This window comes from Pinus tabuliformis, chromosome 8 (assembly GCF_031772625.1).
Source record: "Pinus tabuliformis cultivar Carrire ecotype Pingquan chromosome 8, CPIR1, whole genome shotgun sequence".
Lineage (NCBI taxonomy): Eukaryota > Viridiplantae > Streptophyta > Pinopsida > Pinales > Pinaceae > Pinus > Pinus tabuliformis.
This window is the reverse complement of record NC_142294.1, coordinates 1,428,741,935-1,428,760,510: the sequence shown is the minus strand read 5'-3', so window position 1 is coordinate 1,428,760,510 and position 18,576 is coordinate 1,428,741,935.

The window sequence follows — 18,576 nt, the reverse complement described above, 5'->3', positions numbered from 1 at the left end:
TGAAGCATCGTGACTAAAACTTTTTTAACAACTTCGACTTGGCCATTGGCATGAGGATAGTACGGTGTCGAGCTATCATGCCGCAAGCCTAGCTAGGTCGTTAACTCAGTCATCATATGATTATGGAAATGTTTGTCGTGATCTGTGATGATAGCCTGAGGGACTCTAAATCATGAAATGACATGATTGAATAAAAATTGCACCACTGTGTGACCATCTTCAGATAGTGTAGGCATCGCCTCGAACCATTTTGTGAAATAATCAATGGCAACGATGATATACTGTCAGGCGGAAAGAGTCGATAGTGCGGACACAACCAACCTCCCTGGGAGCCTAAGACTCTCTAGTGACAAACAAGACAAATAAGAGCAATCCTTCTCTAAACATGCATTTACTATATAAGAAATCAAGTGTTTAGATCCTACCTATAGTCCAACGCTGTTGTAGCAGTCCAGCCTCGCTGATCCGGATGAGCTCCTCCTTCACTTCGAAACCTGCATTCACTAACAATCAAATGATTAAATAGCACTTGATAATCTCTCAAAATAAAACATATTTAACACATAGACCAAGGAGTACATGAAATAACTCATAAATAACAAGTTATTGAGAAGAATGGACTCATTTGCATTAATAGGAAACAAAAGGAACAATTACAACCTGAGCCTTGGTGTTGTGCAAGTCCCTCCCAGGGTCCATCAAGAGTTCTCCTTTACTTTGACAAAGCTCACCCACTTCCAAATAGAACAAGCAAAGATGGTAATCTCTCCTCACAAGCTTCTAAATGGGAGTCCTAATTCCAGCAGCATCTACCCTTAGAAATGTTTAGCTTCCAACCTCTCCTCCTTCTGGCCCAATGCCTGTATTTATAGTGCTCAAGAGGAAGTTAATCAGGTCCACCATCAATGGGATAATCCCCTCTTTGGATGGGATAGCTCCCTTATTGATGGGATAAGTTCCTCTTTGGTAGGGGTACATGAACCATCTGGAGGCGCTCAATACACGTCGAACAACCTTCTAGAATGCTCTAGAAATGACTACAAGTAACTTTTTAAAGATGAAACTTGCGCATTTTGACCTTTACAGGGGTACGCACCTGCCCCTTTACATACAGAGCGTACAAGTACACAGCTTTTGTGAACTTTAGGTGCGTATCCGCAGGTAAGGTTGAGAGAACCTGCATACCCAGAGATAAATACATTTATAAAGACTTTCTCTCTTTTTGGAGTTTGACATGGAGAGCAGAGGCATAAGACTTGCCCAGGAGGATAGCATGACTGTTGATAGAGCCATACTAACTGTAAATAGCCATGGTGACATTTGTTAGTGTAACAGATTGCCCCCTAAAGTGCAAAGCCTGTAGTAGATTAGGGTTTTGTTTTTATCTAGGAAGGGTGAAGCGCTTTATCATTTCAAGGATTATCTCGTGGAGAGCCTGGTCAGAACCTGCAATTTTCAACACAAAATACATGTATAAGATTATATCATCGCTGAGGTAGGCATTCCCATACTCAGATCAAAACTTTAACTAACAGACTAACTACTCTGATACAGGAATGATCTTGCAGTACATCATGATCATAGACTTTTGTAGAGACAGTATGGGCGCAGCCATCTGTTTATGATTAGTCTACTAGATAATGAATACAAAACTCCTCGCAACCTGGATGGTGGAAACTAGATCCAGGGTCTTCATTTCTACTTCCCGAATTGGTACGATTCTAACCATGTGAATAAATGAGTTGATGTCGAACATGGTAGAAACCACTTGATTACCAGTCGATGATGTAAACTGTTAACAAGTGTGAGAGAGACCACTAGTAATGTCAATGTTTCTCAAAGTACCCAGTACAATCCATGAGATGTGAATGAATGAGTTGATGTCGAACATTTCACGGAATCCTTGGATCGAAAGTCAATGATGTAAACTGACGTCAAAGGCGAGAAACCTGCCATTGATGCATGCAGACTTCAAGGTACTGACAATTTCTAAGTCATCTCTCTAGATAATGTGCTGATGTCGATAGAAAGCGACCCGTTGCAGGCACGCCCACAACACGAAATCATTGTTCAAGTTGAAGAAATGTTGCTGTAAGGACTGACTCAGGGATGGTCAAATGGATGACAAGTATTTTGCAGATGAAAGTTTTGCTTGCAGACCTCTTGAACACATAACGACACGACAGATGGCTTGGCAATGAATGACTCAAAGTTAATCCCCGGAACCTGGCTGAAGTCTTTCAAAGTGGTTTGATCAACTGTGAGGTAAAGGATTTCCCAACCCAGGTGAATGAAAAGTGTCGTGTTCAAGAGTGGTAATAAGGTTTCTTCTGAGACAAAGGATAACAAATAAGCTCGTTCTTCTCTCTTTTCCCCCACCATTTCTAGCAAGTACCTCTTTATTTTTAGCAAGCTTGAGGAGGATAACATATGCTTGATTATAAGCTCATCCTTCGGATGAGTCCAACCTAGTTTTGATTCGAACCCTAGGAAGGAGTGGTTCATTCCTGTTTGTAATTGAACAGGTCCTTTACTGTGAAATTTTAATGAGCCCAGTATAGGAGAAACTCGGTGTTTTTCAATTTTAGAGAGTCTGAAAAACTTAAGAAGACTCTAGGTTGAACATTTTCGTAAATTTGTGTCCCCCAAGCCCGAAAAAGTATAAAATAATACTTGGGAGAACCGCTTGATCTTGCGACCAAGGAGTACTTTCATGATTAGTGTCTCTGACCTGAAAAGTAAAAAGCGATCAAGGACACGTCGTTTTATTTCCGTATCGAGTTTGAAACAACAAAAACCCGGCAATCTTTTCCTGTTTTTACGGTAAAAAAAGAGCTATAAGGGGACCGTCTTTTAATTCCGTTTTAACGAGTGTAAAAGAAACGCTCGACAATCTTTTCATGTTTTAGGAGTCAGAAAAGAGCTTAAAAGATGACTCTAACGTGAAAAATGATAATTTACCCTAAAGTTCCATTGTCCTGCACAGAAGCAACACATTACTCATACCTGTTTAAGATGGGCAAAAAATACATCGAAAATGTCCTTTCATGGTGAAAAATAAACAAATCTAGCATTTATTTATCCAAAAAACCTATAAAAAGACTTCTTACCATGTCATTTTTACCATTTTACTGTTGAGGTTGAGGAAAGGGCTTTTGACAAGAAACTTCCCGTGGAGATTGCGGAGAATCCGACCGTCAGAATCGAACATCGTTTCACCAGGTATTCTACAACACCCCTCTCTTGTTTTCCATCCATTTAGAATTCATTTTTAAGCTTTTATTTTATTTTTTGGGGGCATTGGTGTTTCAAAATGCGCCCTTCGGGGTACGCAGGTCATGCACTGCTGACCTGCATACCCCGATATTTTCCCAATGGGAAAATTTCGGGGTGTACGCACCCGGCCTTAAGGGAACCTGCGTCCGGGCGCTCTGTCCCTAAAGGCCGGGGTGCGTACCCCGCAAAACACAAATTGAAACCCTTGGCCCTCCAAAATAGACCAAAATTTTTAAATTTTATGGATTCTCACTGATGTTTTATGATGTGCAGGGAGCACACCATGCTTGATTGGCGTGAAAGAGAGCACGAGGATGTTGATTTGGCCGCGATAGGTCATCAACCTTCCATTGATGCATTAAAAGCATGCGGACTGTACAAATACTGGGCCATACCTGGCATGAGGGGCCAAGTTCCTTTTCTTGAGTGGCTGGTCGAAAGGTGGAACATTCAGGAACAATGTTTCTACATCGGAGAGCACCAGCTCAAGATAGAGCCCTCCGACATATATTTTCTCACTGGCTTGCCTAACAGGGGCGAGCAACTTTCTCTATTCGGGACTAGGCCGGGTGGCCAATCCCTTGCTAGTCTCCGGCTAGAGTGGTGCAACAACCAAAACCATGAGAAGGGGATAGAAATCAAGTACATATCCTGACCTGAACTTATGGTGATAGCCTTTATTGTTACCAGACTTTGCGGCGCGACCGCTTTGCACCAAGCTACCGGGTCCCAAATGCGGATGGCTATAGACTGTTTCCATGGCACCATTTTCAACTGGTGTGATGCTGTGTTGGCTAATTTGAAGGGCCAACTAACCAGGGCAAAGAGAGGACAACTGAAGACCTTTGGATATGGACCTATAGTTGTGAGCTTTGCCCTAGAGAGAGTTCCAATGCTGGTTCCCCAGCATCTTACAGTTCCAGTCAGGGCGCCTCGGGAGCCTAAGTTGACGAGATGGGTTGTGGTAATGGCCCGGCATCCTGATGAGGGCGCGGCAGTTGTTCGATTTCCTGATGGTTACTTTCACTGGCTAGAGAGCCAGGTCTTTGCTATTCAGGACTTTCCTTATGCCGGAATGGATTTTCGGAATGATCCGGACATGGTTCTTCCACAGGGAGAACAATGGGACGACAGAGGTATTTCATTTTTCACGAGTTTTCAAATTATATATTTTTTTTGTTTTTATATATCGCCTCAAAACTAACAGCACAAATTTTCAAAATGCAGATGTAGGTCCACGGCGTCCAGCCAACCTCCGGGCTTTTGAGAGGAGATTACCAGCTGTACCAGCACCAGTCCCACAGGATGCGGCCGCAGAGACCTTAGTCGAGCTGGAACAGGATCTAGAGCGTCTGACGGTGGATATACCAGAGACCACCATAGATGATATTCCTATTCGACTTCAGCGCTATGTGGTTGCAGTCCCAGGACCTTTTAGGAGGTTCTTGTGTAGGGTAGCATGGGCAGTGGTCTCGTATAGAGAGCACCACCAGTGATTGGCTAGTCACTTTTGTAGACACATATGACATTTTTGGTTTTTTGTACTTATCATTTTTGCCGATCATAAGGTGTTTTTCAACCTATGATCGAAGACGATGTATACTTTTTGACACACTCCTATCTATATATATATCATTATTACCGGCTCATTTTTTTTAACATATATGATGAAATGTTTTTAAATTTACTTGTATGATTATCGCAAATGTCTGTCCAACATTCGAGAAGCAATTGCATCTGCTAATGTATTTAAAGACCTTGGAATATGCTGATATTCAATGTAATCAAATTCACGTTCCAAGAGACGCACTCTCAAAAACAACCTTAATAACACAGGATTTCTAATGGCATATACTCTATTAAGCTGTAATACAACGAGTTCAGAATCTAACCTCACTATCAAACGTCAAATTCCAAATGAAATAGATTCAGACAATAATTCAACCACTGCACTGTATTCTGCAATGTTGTTCGTCGTTTGACCGAGGCTCACCCCATGCATAGAAACTAACTCGTCAGAGGGCGAATAGATAACCCAAGCTGCGGAAGAGATATTCCATGTACTACGACAAGCACCATCGGCAAATCCAATGTACGTTTGGAGAGGCGTTGACATCTGCAATATCAAGAGTAAAACCAAGATAAGCCAGAATAACGACGAAAAACACACTTTCTAAGCTAAGAACACTAACTAAACTAACAAACATACTAGCTAGAAAGAAAACCTAACCTAACTAAAAATTCTCCATACCCACGATTTAAGCATAATACCTCTTTAGGTAAAGTCCATTTCTGGGTTTACCCAAAGAGTCCCCATCAAAATCTACCAGCTCATAGGCCCCTTTTGCTAGCTTTCGCTTTACAATGTAGGGTCCATGCCACATAGGAACGAATTTTCCAGAACCTAGCTTATCGTTAGCTTGATCATATAATAGCACTAGGTCTCCCTCCGAAAAACTTCGAGGGGTCACATTTCTATCATACTGAGCTTTCATTCGCTTCGCGTGAGTCTCGATTGCCAATGCAGTGTCACGTCGAGTCTCATCTAACTGAGCTAAGTATAATAAATGTTTCTCCTCTTCGGAAGTAGCTGGGAGTAATTCGACAGCCATTTGAAGTGATGGGATTTCACATTCAATGGGTAACACAGCTTCCAAGCCATAAACTAGCTGGAAAGGAGTGAACCCTGTTGAAGTTTTCACTGAAGTTCGGTATGCCCATAGCGTTGAAAATAACATGTTCTGCCAATTCGACCGATGAATACCAATGGTTCGTCGGATCATGATAACCAGAACTTTGTTGATAGATTCAACCAAACCGTTGGCTTGCGGATAATAAGGAGTAGAGCTATCGTGGTGCAAACCAAGCTGGCTTGTAAGCTCAGTCATCATGATGTTTCGAAAATGGCTCCCATGGTCAGTAATGATTGCTTGTGGGACACCAAACCTAGTTATAATGTGATTGAATACGAAAACTGCAGCTGTTTTGCCGCTTGCGTCGAATGTAGGCATCGCCTCGGCCCATTTAGTAAAATAATCAACTGCGAGGATGATATACGCATGCCCCCTGGCCGAGTGAGGGTTACAAGTAATAAAATTGATACCCCATTTGGTGAAAGGCCCAACGGCAATTATAGGGTGGAGAGGAGCAGGTGGTGCGCGCATCTTGCGATCAAACACTTGACAGTTGTGGCACTTTCGGACCGCAATGATACAATCTTTAAACATGGACGGCCAGAAATAGCCAGCGCGCAACACCTTCTGAGCTGTGGCATACCCAGACATATGACCGCCACATGCTCCAGAGTGACAATCATTCAAAACCCTCTCAGCCTCTTTGTGAGTTAAACAACGTCGAAAAACTAAGTCTGCCCCCCAGCGATAAAGTGTATCTCCAATAATCTTGTATTGTTGGGATTGAAACCGAATTTTTCGACGTTCCGTCTTTGAAGCTTCAGGCCGAAAGGTTTGGGTTTGGAGATAGACGATTATATCCCCGTACCACGGATCTAAAGTACTGATAAGAAACAAAGATTCGTCCGTAATGGACTCCTCTGCCACAGTTTCTGTGTCAGCACGCGGGAAATCACACATCAATTCCGCAAAAACTAAGGATTTCTTAGACTTGGACTTCTCAAACTCCAAGTCGAACTCTTGCAGGATAACGATCCATTTAGAGTACTTGCCCCCTAGCAGTTGTTTTGTCAAAATATAAATCATAGGGTTGCAATCCGAAATAACTGTAGTTTTACGGAGAAGAATGTAGTGACGAAAACGCTGGACAGCTTGAACGGCTGCCAGGGCCAATTTCTCCACATGTGAATATTTTAGCTCAGTGGGGTTTAATTTCCTACTAAGATAATATATCACATGTTCCGCTCCGAATTCATCTTCTTGAACTAACACCATTCCAATGGTGGAATGCGAAGCTGCGAGGTATAAGAAGTAGTCCTGGTTGTAGTTGGGAGGATGCAACAACGGTGCATGGGTCAACGCGTGCTTAAGTGCATCAAAAGATTGTTGGACAATCTCGTCCCAAAAGAATTGAGCGTTCTGTTTCAACAACCGTGTAAAACCTTTAGTGACCTCGGCGTAGTTTGGAATGAATCGGCGTAAAAAATTTGCTTTCCCTTGCAAACTTTGGAGTTGGCGCAAACTCGAAGGAGGAGGCAATTTGATGATAGCTTCGACCTTCGAGGGATCGACGCGAATGCCGGCTTTTGAAACAACAAATCCCAGAAATCGACCCGTCTCTATACAGAATACACACTTGTGGGGATTCAACCGAATTCGATAATGCCTACACCTCATAAAGATTGCTCGTAAGTGGACAAGGTGATCAGCTCGATGTAAAGAATGAGCAGGCAAATCATCGAGGTATGGTTGCACAATGTGCTTGATGTCATGAAATGCGTAAGACATCGCCCGTTGAAAAGTGGCTCCGGCATTCTTAAGCCCAAAAGGTAATTTGCAATAAGCAAATGTCCCCCATGGACAAATGAATGCCGTTTTTGGTTGGTCGGCAGGTAGAATATTGATTTGATTATAGCCCGAAAAACCATCCATGAAGGAAAACATTTCACTTCCGGCACAATCATCAATAATTTGATCGATATAGGGCGTAGGATAGTTGTCTTTTGGACAAGCTCGATTTATATCCCTATAGTCGATACAGATTCTTATTGTTCCTTGTTTCTTGTTGACTGGAACAATATTCGATACCCAATCCGTTAACGGGATTGGATAAATGAAACCTGCTTTCAACAACTTCTCGACTTCTGCTTTAATCGCAGCCGCTTTCCGAGGGTGAATCTGACGCAACCGTTGCCGGACGGGTTTAGCGTCCGGGTAGGTCTTTATTTCATGAACAACAATGGCAGGGTCGATTCCTGGCATTTCCTCGTAAGACCAGGCAAACACATCGCGGAATTTTTGGAATAGGGCCTTGTAAGTTTGAATTTCATCTTCTGTACATGAGGCACCTATATGAATGTTTTCCTCAATTCCGGGCTTCACTGAAATATCAATGGGAATAGTGCGAGAAATATTCCCTAAATTCAACTCTGAATCAGAATGTTTCGTTGGATTCTGAGCGTCTTTGACATATTCAGCGGTAAAGATAGATGAAAAATCATTTTCAAAAGCATCATCCTTAGGTAAAAACGAAGATCTGTGATGGAGATCTTCCCATGGTAGATCGTCTACACTTAGGATTTCGCGAAGTTGCTCGTCAGATGACACGACTTCGGGAAACGCTATCCGTTCTAAGGTTGATGTGAAAAGTGATTCTTCACTGACCACATTCATTTGGTCGATTTGGGTTGAACGCGAGTCGGTAAAAGACATGACGGCTTCATAAGCAATTTCATATGGACTCAAAGGCATAGCATCACCGAATGAGTCTATCTCAGATTCAGATGGGACAATCCAAGGATCATCATAAATAATGTTGTCTGATGTAATCATATGAATTGATGCAAATGAAGGGTCTGCGTTGATTGGAGGGAAAGGAAAAGTTCCCAGTAAACCGAAATCTTTAACTAAACCTACGCCAACGTCCCTATAAGGGATTGTCGTCTTACCGACATGCTGGATACTCTCTGAAGAGGCTGGGTCGGATGAAAAGTATGTCAGCTGATCAATTGTCACGATCTTACCGTTATATGGAAACTTTATTACTCTGAAGACCGATGAAACGACTGCTGTCATAGCATATGACCAACTTCGACCCAAAAGAAGGTTGTAGTCTAGAGGGGCATCAACCACTTCCACATCCAGACTAACGGTTTTACCTTCTACCCCTATAGGAAATTCCTGTAGAATACCAAATGGACGGAACCCATGGCCATCAAAGGCCTTAAGGATGGTCGGGGATTGGTTCATCGAAGGAGAACCAAGCGATCTCCAACATTGAATCGACATAATACACGTAGAAGCTCCCTCATCAATCACAGTCCGATGAATAGGCCTGTTTTTGACTATCACTGGAATTTGGAAAGCCATTTGATGGGGAAGACGTGGTGTACTATTTTCTAGATCGAAGATTATCAGATTCGGGTCCTGAACATCAACAGCTCCGATAGCCGACAAAAGTAATTTTCGTTGTGCTGGGCATGATTGCAGCACTTCTAAAGCCGACATTGCTGAGGGTGAAATAGCTAAGTCCTCAACAATGTTGTAATTCTGGGCTGCTCTCGCATGTGGATTGAAAGCAGACCTTCGAAGTACACCCTTGGCGGGCGGTTTGATTACTAAGTCCGGGTTAGGTTTTTCGATCTGTAGTGGATCGGAACCAGGAGCTGAGGTTGATGGATTAGAATGAGAAGATTCTGCTTCCTTACCATCAACAGGATTCTTACTACCATAATCTTGCGATCGAGTCGCAATCCTCACATGAGACATCATCAAAATGGGTTCTTCACTGGCACTCGAAGAAGAACCTATCATCTTACTCTCTTGCTTTGGAAATGGATCTTTTAACACAGCAGGAGTGGGAGAACCTTTGACTATTTTCACAACCTCGGCCCGATGAGGGCAATCTCTTGTAAAATGATCCTCTTCACAAATAAGACAAGGATATCGAGGTTTGCGCTTTTCGTCATTGGTTTTCGACTTTTCTGTTTTCTCCTTCGGAGCCTTGTCTGCTTTAGCCTTCTTCTTTCCTTTCTTCTTTCCACCGTTTTTTGATTTGGCCGTAGATGACTCTACAGCGTGAATATCGGCGGAAAGTTCAGGAGAAGACTCTCCTGTCGGGGAATCAGGCAAGGTGATTATAGGAGTAGTAGAAGTCTTGGAAGATTTCTTCTTGCTCTTTGTGTTCACGATACCAATCATACCATCAGCGGCATGAGATCCCGAAGGAGCAGCAGCGATTTGATTCGATTTTGGAAGATCTGGAATCTTCTCGTGTAACGTACCCGACTGAGTATAAACTAAGTCAAGGTACTGCGCCTGAGCAATGACTTGCTCCTCAGTAACTACTCCGGCCTTAGCTACATCTTCAGTAATCTTCGGTAATAATGATTTAACAAACCATTCAGCTAAGATTTGGTCCGGAATAAAAACTTTCACTAACCTTCTTCGACGTCTCCACTCATGAATGTGATCAGAAATATACGTGGACGTCGATTGTTTTAGTGAAGTTAATAATTCCGTGCCGTTATCGTATCTGACCGGCAACTGAAAGTGAGTTAAGAACGAGGTAGCTAACTGGCTAAAATTGTAAAAAGAGGCCCGTGGTAACTCAATGTACCACTTGGCCGCGAGACCAATGAGTGTACGCTGGAAAAGACGTAAGCGGATCGAATCATCCGAGATAGAATTTGAAGCACACCAGAGATGGTAAGTCATCACATGATTGGACGGATCCTCTCCAGACTTACCCTCGAACTTGGGTATATCACTGGGCAACTTATTTGGCATTGGCGGCCAGAACGGAAGATATTGAATTGGATCATTCGTTAGGCGCGTCAAGTCTGGTAAATCCAAAGTTGCGATAAACGGTAATTGCCGGTTAGGATCTCTAAAACTCTGGGTCACAAGACCAGTCCCAGGAGGAGGATATCCAGGATAACTAGGAACAGGAATCGCATTAGGGATATTATATCCTCCTGGAAAACCAGGATTAACCGGACCGTACTAGGGTTGTTGAGGTTGTTGATAAGTGTACCCAGGATACGGTTGATACTGGTAAACCGGCTGTTGGACAGCTTGCCCATGTTGGTACTGTCCCTGGTACGGTTGTTGAACAAATTGAGGTTGAGTAGTGACAACCGTACTTATACCAGGCTGACCTATAGGCATCTGGACCGTTGTTTGAATCGTAGATCCAGACAACGGTAAAGATGTCTGAGGAGTGGTTGCAGAGACAGTAGAAACCGGAGCTGTCGATACTCCAGAAGTAAGTGCGGCAGATGTAGCGGTAGTTGCAGCAGCCGTTTGAGATGGAGTACTAGGTGCAATTGGCGGCTGAGTAACTACCGAAGTTACAGAAGTTTGAACATTTGACTGGACAGGTTGCGGTTGCTGGGGTGGACCAGAAACTACGGGTTGTCCAGCTTGAGGTACCAACTTTATACTTGGCTGCAACACCTGTTGACCCTGTGATGGATCCCACACTATCATTCCGGGGTATTGACCCGTAACAGGTTGAGGATACTGAGATCCATAACCGGATTGAGGATAGGATTGATAATTGGAAGGTACAGTTCCCATACCTTGAACATATGACTGACCTTGAGGTGGTTGATAACCTTGACTCGAGTATTGACCTTGAGGTAAATACGGGTACTGGGGTTGACCTTGACCTTGAGGTAAATATTGATACTGAGGTTGACCCTGGGGTACATATTGAGGCTGGGGTTGACCTTGAGGCATGTATTGCACCATAGGTACATACTGACCTTGAGGTTGCCCCCCAGACACGATTTGTGTACCTTGAGGTTGCCCCCCAGGCGTTAACTGAGGCTGCCCCCCAGGCGGTAATTGGCCACCTTGAGGTTGGGAAACGGGAACTGAACCTGACATCATGTAAATGTCTCCTACACCCAATGGTATATTACCATTGTTTCCAGCTAATAACCCATGATCAATGGGTTGAGGAGATGCCCCCGCAAAGGTACCAGAAAGTGATTGATACCCGGTGGGAACAGAAGGACCGCCGTGTAAGAAAGATTCAGGGGGTTGAGTAAACATGGACGACTGACCAGACATATTTACAGGAGTATAAATACCTCCGGGTGGAAAAGGAGTACGAGGTGTAGAAAAACCTACCCCTGAGTTGTCTAAATAATTGGTTAACGAAAGGTACCAAGTGGTACTTTTAGGAGGACTGTAAAAGATAGATTCACGCACCCTGAGTTCAATAGTAAGTTGATCTTCAAGGTTAGAGATGCCTATTTCTTCCTCTGGAGCAAGTTCTTCAATAGCAATCAAACCAGTAAGAAGATTTTTGGTGATAATTCGTTCTACTCTTGGTGAATCTGGAACACTAGAAGTCGGAGTAACAGGTTCAGATATTTCAGGTTCTTCACCTATATCACTAGTAGACGAAAAACTACCAGCAAGCTCAGAAACTGTAACAGCTTCGGGATTATAACCTGTCTCTAGACTTTGGTAATCTGGATGGACTACCAAGGAAGATTCTCCTTCTTCAGGTGAACCTACTCTACTGCCACTAGGAGGAGTTACAAGGACCTTCAAACCTTCTAGATTACTGGGGTCGTCTCGAGGAGGCTCACCTCGAAGTCTACGAGATCTTCTCAACAATTCGGCCACAGAAACAACTTCAGGAGACTGGCCCCGAAGTCTACGGGACTGTCTCGGTAATTCCGCCACAGCTAAAAACTTTTAACTACTACACACGAAAACAAAGTAAAATCTCAAATCAAACCACCTAAAGTCTCTAAAGAACCAAACAAATTTGAAGCACACGCCTAAAGAATCTAGGGCGTCAAACCAAGCACAAACAGTAGCCTTCCAACCGAAAACGCTAGTTGGAGATGAAACCCAACATCGCTGGATTCAATACAGAAGTGGCGGGTGGAACAGTTACCCCGGCAACCTGCTTAATGAATAGACCGGCACAAGTTCCTCCACTTTAACCGTCTCGAGTGAAGTGAACCCCCCGGAAAATCCAAGTGAGTCTAGCCGACGTCTGCTCCAGGTACAGTGGGATCTTCCCTCCACCGTCACCTCGGTAGAATCCTAAAGATAATGGTCACTAAGGTTACCAACCGCAACAAATGCACCTGGGGGAACAGTCTACACTCCGACAGCACGCAAGGGCAGAGTATCAAGCTCAATCCCCTTGCTGGTTCCTTGACAATAATCCAAGGTTTACCGACAAGTGACCCCTGGCTCCTCGACAATGATTAATCCGAGGTTTACCGTTTGTAATACGTGCGTGTCTGGCGTCGTTCCCAATGAGGGAGGATTGATCCCCTCACTGGTTCGGACACGAGCTTGTGCTTCTCCTTTAAGAGGAGCTTTCCCAGAGTACAAATGAGACAATTGGATTTATTCTATCACAAGATAAGCTACTTGTTTGGTTTTGTTGTCTTGGAGAGTTAATTACTCTCCTACTCCAAGACACTAGCCTGATCTAAATTGGTGTTTCAGAGCCCTAGTAAATAAAAGTTACTACGTTGATTTTACTTTAAGCGTTAATTTTATGGTTTTTCTTAAAGACAAAAGGTAGCGGAAATGAAACCAATGGTGTGTAGACTCGACTCAAACCACTACAAAGATGCACCTAAGATGATTTACGCTACTTTTCTCTTTCAATGAAATTCCTAACTAAGAGAGTTGGAAAATGCAAATTTTATAGAAAACAACTTTCTTAGTAAAGACAATCAAAGAAACAATTCTCTTTATCTTTCCAAGCATACAAACATGACCACTCCTTACGTGCACGAAAAAATTCTTTTTCTTTCAAAATCCCTCAAAGCTACTTGAAACAAAACTTTTCAAAGGAGATGTTTTTGTATTTTCTCTTATTTAATAAAGCATATAAATCTATTTTAACGAAAATCAATCTCAAAGGCTATAAAATCTATGAAAATTTGACTCGCAAGCAAATCAAAAAGAAATTTATTCTAAGCAAACCTAACGAGGCAAAAGCCTACAAAGATGATTCTAGGTCGTTTTACTTGACCAAAATCAAGTCAAGGACCAGCTAATGCAGAATCAAAAGACCAGTCAAAACAAAACTCAAATCTTTTTGTTCTTTTTGTAAAATGGAATTCAATACTCAATCAACAAGCACTTCGAAATTTGCCAAAGAGACCACTCAAAGGTAAGTTGCTCTCACAGGTAGACTTTATGACAGGTCCGACTTCTAAGAAGGCTGACAAAACCAGAGAGATCTAAGGCTTGACAACTTCTACCGCTAAAGTCACTACAGGACCTACTAAAAAATCAAACCCTAGGGCTTAAACTTCTATGAAATCCACTAAAACACTCAATGCTATCGAAACAAGTTCAGGTGAAGATTTTTGACAAGAGACTAATGGATCTAGGTAGTAAAAACTAAGAAAAAGCAAAATCTAAGAGGAAAAATGTAAAAAATGGAAATTTCTTAATTTTTAGCAGGGTACGCAGGCAACCTGTTAAGACAGGTGCGGGCCCGCTCTGTGCACACAGCAATAGTGCGTACAAGTACGCACTATGCAATACTCAGAGGGTGCGTACTACTGAAAAAACCAAGAAAAACTAAATTCAATCTAACCCTAAGCTAACCCACCCAAATACAAAGTCACAGAGCCAAAAATCAGAAAATAAATGACTTTTCTTAGATCAAAGTTGCATACAAAGGAAAAGACTTTCACATCAATGGAGTCCCCAGCGGAGTCGCCATTTTGTCAGGCGGAAAGAGTCAATAGTGCGGACACAACCAACCTCCCTAGGAGCCTAAGACTCTCTAGTGACAAACAAGACAAATAAGAGCAATCCTTCTCTAAACATGCATTTACTATATAAGAAATCAAGTGTTTAGATCCTACCTGTAGTCCAACGCTGTTGTAGCAGTCCAGCCTCGCTGATTCGGATGAGCTCCTCCTTCACTTCGAAACCTGCATTCACTAACAATCAAACGATTAAATAGCACTTGATAATCTCACAAAATAAAACATATTTAACACATAGACCAAGGAGTACATGAAATAACTCATAAATAACAAGTTATTGAGAAGAATGGACTCATTTGCATTAATAGGAAACAAAAGGAACAATTACAACCTGAGCCTTGGTGTTGTGCAAGTCCCTCCCAGGGTCCATCAAGAGTTCTCCTTTACTTTGACAAAGCTCACCCACTTCCAAATAGAACAAGCAAAGATGGTAACCTCTCCTCACAAGCTTCTAAATGGGAGTCATAATTCCAGCAACATCTACCCTTAGAAATGTTTAGCTTCCAACCTCTCCTCGTTCTGGCCCAATGCCTGTATTTATAGTGCTCAAGAGGAAGTTAATCAGGTCCACCATCAATGGGATAATCCCCTCTTTGGATGGGATAGCTCCCTTATTGATGGGATAAGTTCCTCTTTGGTAGGGGTACATGAACCATCTGGAGGCGCTCAATACACGTCGAACAACCTTCTAGAATGCTCTAGAAATGACTGCAAGTAACTTTTTAAAGATGAAACTTGCGCATTTTGACCTTTACAGGGGTACGCACCTGCCCCTTTACATACAGAGCGTACAAGTACGCAGCTTTTGTGAACATTAGGTGCGTATCCGCAGGTAAGGTTGAGAGAACCTGCGTACCCAAAGATAAATACATTTATAAAGACTTTCTCTCTTTTTGGAGTTTGACATGGAGAGCAGAGGCATAAGACTTGCCCAGGAGGATAGCATGACTGTTGATAGAGCCATACTAACTGTAAATAGCCATGGTGACATTTTTTAGTGTAACATATACCCATGCCCCTTGGCTGAGCGAGGGTTACAGGTCATATAATCAATGCCCCATTTGGAAAAAGGGTCGACAATAATGACAGGGTGCAAAGGAGCAAGAGGCACGCACATCTTCCGTTGGTAGATTTGGCACTCATGACAAGAGCGGACGGCAAGAATGTAATCCTTGAAGATAGAAGGCCAAAAATAACCGGCACGGAGGATCTTTTGAGCAGTAGCATACCCAGACATATGACCACCATAGGCGCTAGAATGGCAATCATTTAGAACTCGTTTGGCATCCTTGAATGTTAAGCATTGCCAGAGAACAGAGTCAGCGTTGAGACTGTACAGGGTGTCCCCAATAATGTGATAAGGTTGAGAATGATGGTGAATCTGTCGCCGAGCATCTTTAGACAAATCGGGAGGAAAAGAGGACATATGGAGATAGACAATAATATCCCCGTACTAAGGATTGAGGGTACTAATCAAGAACAGTGTTTCATCTGGAATATGGTCCTCTAACCAAGAGGGCATGGTAACAGATGGCAGGGAGCAAAGCAACTCAATGAAGATGAGGGACTTCTTAGACTTGGTGGTCATGAACTCCAAGTCGAACTCTTGAAGGATGACAATCCACTTTGAGTATTTGCCCCCCAGTAACTGACGTGACAAGATGTACATCATTGGGTTGGAATCAGAAATCCCCGTTGTGGTACACAATAATATATAGTGGTAGAAATGCTGGACGGTGCACACAGCGGCCAATGCCAACTTCTCGACATAGGCATATCAAGTTTCTGTATCATGTAAATCGCGGTTGAGATAGTAAACGACATGCTTAGTACCATCATTGTCATCTTGAGCTAGAGCCATGCCAATGGTGGTATCAGCAATGGCTAAATAAAGAGTGTAGTCATGGTGATAGTCAGGCGGATGTAACAATGGAGCAGAAACAAGGAGGGCCTTGAGGTGCTCGAATGACTCTTGTGCAGTGGCATCCCAAAGAAAAGGGGTGCCCGCTTTAATAACCATGTATAGCCTTTGGCCACTTCAGCATAATTTGGAATAAATCGTCGTAAAAAATTTTCTTTACCCTACAAACTCTACAATTGCTGCAAAGAAGCAGGGGGAGGAAGATTCAGGATGGCTTCGACTTTAAGGGGATCGAGACGGATACCCTCCTAGGAGATGATGAACCTGAGAAGTCTACCTGACTCGACGCAGAAGACACACTTATGCAGATTAAGCCGGATATGATAGTGTCGATAGTGGAGAAAAATTTCGCGAAGGTGGGTTGGATGGTCCTGGCACTTCACTGAATGAGCCGGAAGGTCATCTAGGTAAGGCTGCACAATGTGTCGAATATCATGAAATGCATAAGACATTGCGTGTTGGAAGGTGGCACCAGCATTTTTTAAACCGAAGGGGAGCTTTTTATAAGCGAAAGTGCCCCACAAACAAATAAAGGCAGTCTTGTGTTGATTCGCAGGCAAGATGTTAATCTGGTTATAACCAGAAAAGTCGTCCATGAATGAATATATCTCACTCCCGGCACACTCATCAATGAGCCAGTCAATGAAGGGTGTAGGGTAGTTGTCTTTGGGACAGGCACGATTAATGTCATGATAAACAACACATACCCTAATAGTGCCCTAATTTTAGTCACAGGGACAATATTAGAAACCTAATCTGTGAGTGGGATAGGGTAAATGAAGCCAGCCTTAAGAAGTTTTTCAACTTCCGCTTTAATAGCTGCAGCCTTTAGGGGGTGCCCGGGGCGTAGACGCTCTCAGACAGGTTTGGAACCTAGATATGTAGGTATCTCATGCACCACGATGCTAGGATCGATGCCAGACATCTCTTCGTAAGACCAAGTGAACACATCACGAAATTCACGAAAAATATCAGTATAAAGCTAAATCTCCTCGAGAGTACAAGTTACTCCAACATGGATGTGCTCGACAATCCCTGGTTTAACAGAGATGTCGATTGGTTGAGTTTGCGTAATGTTCCCCATATTCCCTTCAGAAGAAACTTGATGAATTTGGATAGGTGTCTGAAGGGGTTGGGAAGGGAGACAAGGAGCAAACCGCTCCAGACAAGTAAACATTTCCCGATGGACAGGGAGAAACGAGGAACGATGGTGATGATCAGACCAAGGGGGTTCCTCGAAAGACATGGTTTCAATAATCACTTCATCAGTAGGAAAAATTTCCTTCAAAGGGTCTGAAAAAATGGCATCTCCAATCCAAGGGGATTGAGTGTACGAGTTGAGAACTCTGCTGAAAGGAGCAGGTTCAGGGGATGGAGCCGATACAAAAATAATTCTGACATAGTTGAGCTCGATAGGACTCAACAACATCTCATCGCCCTTAGATTCTATCTGATCAATAGGAGGAAGAACCCAAGGATTAGAGCAAAAGAAATCATATTAATGGGAGTGATATTGGGAGGTGGGAGTGAAAAAACACCCATAAGGGCAGGATCTTCAAAGAGTCTAGCACCCACACTCTCACATGGAACGGAGGTATGCTCCACGAAAGGCACGTTGCCATTGGAGGAGGAGGAGGTGAAGAAGGACAACTGGTCTACTATGACGATCTTCCCCTGATGAGGAAAATGAATAACATGAAATAGAGATGAAGCCACGACTTGCATGGCATATGTCCAACTTTGTGCTAAAACGAGGTTGTAAGTTAAATTGGCATCAACAACTTCAACCTCCACTTCAACTATCTTCCCTTCCAGAGTGATAGGAAAATGTTGGAGTATACCATAAGGACAAGACTCTCTCCCATCAAAGGCTTCCAAGGTCGTAGGAGACTGGCTCAGAGTCGGAGAACCGATAGCCTTCCAACAAGCAATAGACATTATGCAAGTAGAAGCGCCTTCATCAATGACGGTGCGA